This window comes from Montipora foliosa, chromosome 1, assembly GCF_036669935.1.
Source record: "Montipora foliosa isolate CH-2021 chromosome 1, ASM3666993v2, whole genome shotgun sequence".
Classification (NCBI taxonomy): domain Eukaryota; kingdom Metazoa; phylum Cnidaria; class Anthozoa; order Scleractinia; family Acroporidae; genus Montipora; species Montipora foliosa.
This window is the reverse complement of record NC_090869.1, coordinates 52,780,953-52,785,952: the sequence shown is the minus strand read 5'-3', so window position 1 is coordinate 52,785,952 and position 5,000 is coordinate 52,780,953. Positions and strand designations below refer to the sequence as shown.

Genomic DNA, 5,000 nt, shown 5'->3' with positions numbered 1-5,000 from the left:
GATGTTCCTCTTTAAAATCTTTTGAGCAGGAATAGTGAATCCGACTGAAAAAAAAGTTAAGGGATAAATAATACTGGTGGATGATTTGGATGCGTCATTTGCAACTGATCATGAGTGACGGTGGTCACTTCAGAAAATAAGTTACACGTAGGGAATTCTGACATATATAGTCACTAACTTGATCCGGCCAAACTGAGTAAAGAGGAAACAACAAAAAGTAACGCAAAAATCGTGAGAACTGGTTTATCACACATAATTACTTGTTCGTGTTCTTAAGAAATGAGTAACAATGAGTAACTTACCAAAACGGATGCTAATCGATGCGAGGTCCTCGACGACAAGAAATAATCCTGCAAAATTGGATGATTTAATGTGGTTATCCATGCGTTATCGAATCTTGTACGAAAAAGTTTAACTTTCATAACAAAATTCCATTATGCCTAGTATGCAATCAAAATGTAGAACTGGAGCGGAAAGCTGAAAAGTTCTCAAGAGAACTAACAAATGGAACAGCAAGGAGAAGTCATTTCATACTCGAGCAAACTCGTGCGCAACTGATCACTGATCGAGGTGAGATGACTGTTCCGCTCCGAACACCTCAAGTAATGCATGGTTTCGTTCGGCGAGGTTCAAAGTTGTAATGAGAACGCGTGCATTATACGATGCTCTGGTCTTGCTTAGCTTTAAGTAAGACTTTAAAGCGAGTAGACATTAAGGGTTTGTTATGGCTAAAACTGATTGAATGCACTCTTCATCGCTTTGTGACACCCTCGATTTTGAATCTAACCGATTATAAAACTAAAGCGCTCTCTGTTCAGGAACAATTCAAGATACATTATTTACTTACTTTCTCGATGTGTAAGGAAAGAATGGAGGGCAGCATATAGTTCGATCCCACGCGAAACAAATAATTTATCTCCGTGACCCCTCAAGCTAATTGTTTTCTAATTGTTTACTTACAACGACAGACAAATATCTGATTACACCCAGGAAGCTAATATTACTAAATACCTTGCAATGTTCCTCTTTAAAACCTTTTGAGCAGGAATAAGGAATACGGCTGAACAAAACATTAAGGGGTAAATAATACTGGTGGGTCATTTGGGTGCGTCATTCGCAATTGATCATGAGTGACGATGATCATGATCACTTTAGAAAATAAACATATCAGGAATTCCGATAGTCACTAACTTAATCCGAACTGAGTAAAGAGAAAACAACAAAAAGTAATTTTCATCAGAACTGGTTTATCACACATAAATTACTTGTTCGTGTTATTGAGAAACGAGTAACAATGAGCAATTTACCAAAAGGGATGCTAATCGAAGCGAGGTCCTCGACAACAAGAAATCACTCTGTAAAATTTGATGATGTGGTTAGGGAATTTCTGGCTCGTTCGATAGAAAGGAAATTCTTCTTTAGCAAGTTGTTTCGTGTAAAGTTGTACTTACAGATTCAGCAGACGCAACCAGACCTGACTCTGGTCTATTCCGTGTTTTAATCCAAATTGAAGAGCGGAGTATATTAGTGTTTATTGGTGAGTTCGAATCTACAAAGGGAAGATTGTCAAAACGAAGCTCAAGAAATCTACGCTTCGCAAACTCAGTAATCCACGACACGTGTACGAAAACCGTCTTTTCTTGCAACAACAAGCTATACGAACAAGCCGATAGCGTTAGCGTGGAATTTCAATTACTTTGTCCATCGAAAGGACAGTGTGCCTGACTGTCCCTTGGATTCTTACGAAGTACAATGCAAATCCGGATTTATAATATGCGGTGGGGCAACCAAAGCGATGGGAGCTGTGTTGGGGTTTCAGTATAAAACTTTAAATTAGAAACTCAAGTCCATGTTCTGAGTGAAAGCTCAATAGCAGCTAAAGATTGAAACTTCTGGGAATGTTGTGAATAAGATAATTGATTTAATCTTGCATGTTGACAACATGATGAAACCGAGCAGCGGTATCTTGGAAATGTCTGAAATTTATTTTTCTTTCAGCTGTTCTTTGTCGATCATGACTAAAACACCACACGAGTACATACGGGTAACATACGAGTAACATACGAGTAACATACGGAACATACGGATACATACGAATACATACGACTGACATACGAGTAACATACGAGTAACATACGGATACATACGACTAACATACGGATACATACGAATACATACGAGTAATACGAATGTTTTTCTCATAAAGGAAGCTCTAATTATAAGCCTTTCAAGCATTTTTCACGTCAGCAAACACATACCCGTTTCAGTTTGAGTTTGAGGAAGGGGGGGGGGGGGGTGGTGTTGATAGACCCTCCAAGGCTTTCGTTAAATTTAGTCACAGTAAAATAAATTCACATGGAGTGCAAAACCCTAAGGTGGCGAAAGACGAGATACAAAACCCTCAACTTGTGGCGCAACATTGTTTCGTTGCAAGTTCTGGTCGATGTTTCGCGTTTTTCACTTTGCGTGATCAACTTGACCCGCAAGAAAAACATTTGTTGCGGGTTGAAGAAATGCAGGGCGCTGAGTGGTTGATTTGCTAGCTAGTACAAGAGCACATTTGTTGCGCGACAAGTTGTGAGCTTGATGAAAAACGAGCAACAAAGCCAAAATTTGTTGTTCAGAGTAGATCTGCGCTCTACTTTTCGCAATAACGTTCTTCAAACCGCAACAAATGTTTTTGTTGCGCGACAAGTTGATCATGCAAGGTGAAAAACGGGAGAAATCGACCCAAACTTGCAACGAAATAATGTTGCGCGCCAAGTTTAGGGTTTTTGTATCTCGTATTTCGCCGCCTTTAGCTTGCGCAACAAGATGACAGTATATTTTGGATGTTGCTCTCGTAGATGATTATGACTGTCAGGCCAGTTTACATTTAAGACACGTAAGGAAGTCAGAGCAGGTCTGTCATAATCTTTTACCCCATTTAAGCTTTCTGGCTTGATTTTGCACTGATTTTTTGCACTGATTTATCATAGGCAACTTAAGCTGAAATAGTGAAATCGAGATGGCGAATCTGATGACGTCACACGACATAAGCGAAATCCAAAATATATTGTCATCTTGTAGCGCAAGCTAAGGGTTTTGCACTCCATGTGAATTTATTTTCCTGTGACTAAATTTAACTAAAGCCTTGGGGGGTTGATGCTGACGTGAAAAACATTCGTATTACTCGTATGTATTCGTATGTATCCGTATGTTAGTCGTATGTATCCGTATGTTACTCGTATGTTACTCGTATGTTACTCGTATGTTAGTCGTATGTATTCGTATGTATCCGTATGTTCCGTATGTTACTCGTATGTTACTCGTATGTTACCCGTATGTACTCGTGTGGTGTTTTAGTCATGATCGTTCTTTGTCCATCATCCGCGGGTGTCATCTTGTTTGTTTCACAGTCTTCATATTTATATAGCTACCTATAGAGGGATGTCACCGCATTATTCACAACGCTGTTAATTTCGAAACTATGCAGCTGCTTCAGTGCTAGTGTAGCTGGTAAGAGGAGGGCTAATTTTTACTTAGTCACATTAATTATAAGAATGGTTTTCACAAGTTTTCTCTCTCGCTACGGTAGTGTTGCACTCGCCCTTGGCTCACTGGTTTCACTTTGCTCGTCACCCCTGCATTGGGTAGATTTCACGTCATTTCCGATCCGACAAAGTGTACCGCCAAATCTGTTGATTTTATTTGTAAACACTAAGCGACGTTCACCAATACGTTATCCCTTGTCATGAGCCCTCCCTATTTCAATCGGTTGCAGAAACATTTGCTTCTTTTGTTCCGTACTAAGCAAATCTGAACATCACTTTAGCTTATTCGATCCTTGTAGTTTGTTTCTAACTCTTCCAAAATGTATCACCCTACTTCTGCCCAACATGGTAAGTTCCGAATAAACGCCTTTAAGAGCGTCTTGTTCTTCACAGCATTTCGTTCGTCCTCGCGAATTATCGGCAAATCATCGTACTGTTTGTAGAGTCCGGACTTTGGTACTTTTTGTGTGCGAATTGGCTCCGAAGTGTATTCTATTGATACATAGTCATTTTCGGAAACTAACACGATGGCAATTGTGACTAAGCGAATGCGCAGTAGTCACAAAAACGTAAAGGAATTGTATACTAGTTCACGAGAGAATCGTGAGAGCATTGATATTTTTAGGCTATCTTTTGATCTCTGTACACACTTCTACACAAACTGTTATCATTTCTTTTTTTGTTTTTTGATCAACAAGAAGCTTATTTTGAAGAAAAAGAAAAACTTGGAATTATATTTTTGGTATCCTGACCCATGATTTTTTCATGTTGTGGACACGTGTACCATGTAAATTTGATTGATCGAATTACGAAAGAGGCAAATTACTTTTAGGACTGTATTCTTAAGTTGTTGTTTACATTACCAAAGTTTAGATTTCTGACAAGAAAACGCCTCATCAGAACCCAAAACCATATAGGTGGTTAAAACTTTCAATTTATGATTCATTTCCTACCCATTTGTGTTCGTCACGTGTATGTTTGAGACTTTTTACATCGAGAATGTAGCCTGTTGTCAAGTTTTTTTTCGATCAAAAAGAAAATTTTGAAAAAAGAAAAGGAAATTGGAATTATAATCTTTGCTATTCTAACGCATAATTTTTCCGGAACTCCAACCTGCCTTATTGTGGACACTGTGTAAATTACCCACAAAAAAGCAATTTCTTTTTAGATTGTTGTTTACACTACCAAGCACGAAAGAGATAACTTTGGATCGCTTCAAAGAGAACCCAAAACCACAAGGGCAGTCAAACTTTCGATTTGGGATTCATTTCTTCCCTTTTGTGTTTGGCACATGCATTTTGGCGATTTTGCTCGAATTCTGAGCCTGCAGTTTAGCAGTAACGACACGCACGCCTTGCGGACCTATCCTGCCACCATGGACTTCTGGACGAAAATCGGTGTTTCGATGACATATTGCATTACGGGCTAAAGCCCGTAACATAGTGCATTACGGGCTAAAGGTCGTAA

General features: G+C 39.0%; 1 protein-coding gene across 8 annotated transcripts in view; it reads right to left on the bottom strand.

Annotated features, from left to right (window-relative positions):
* Nucleotides 1–5,000, bottom strand: part of LOC138000959 (histamine H2 receptor-like) — a 41,848-nt gene that overhangs the window by 27,150 nt on the left and 9,698 nt on the right. For 4 of the 8 annotated variants that reach the window (XM_068847653.1, XM_068847647.1, XM_068847665.1 and 1 more), the window contains exons 2-3: nucleotides 303–350; nucleotides 1–44 (exon numbers count right to left, since the gene is read on the bottom strand). The exon at nucleotides 1–44 is cut by the window's left edge and continues 5 nt beyond it. The gene's annotated coding sequence lies outside the window, so the exon portion shown is untranslated. Of the gene's footprint in view, nucleotides 45–302; nucleotides 351–847; nucleotides 962–1,011; nucleotides 1,121–5,000 lie in introns of those variants that run through there. The other 4 variants (XM_068847659.1, XM_068847644.1, XM_068847637.1 and 1 more) reach the window with 2 other exon arrangements.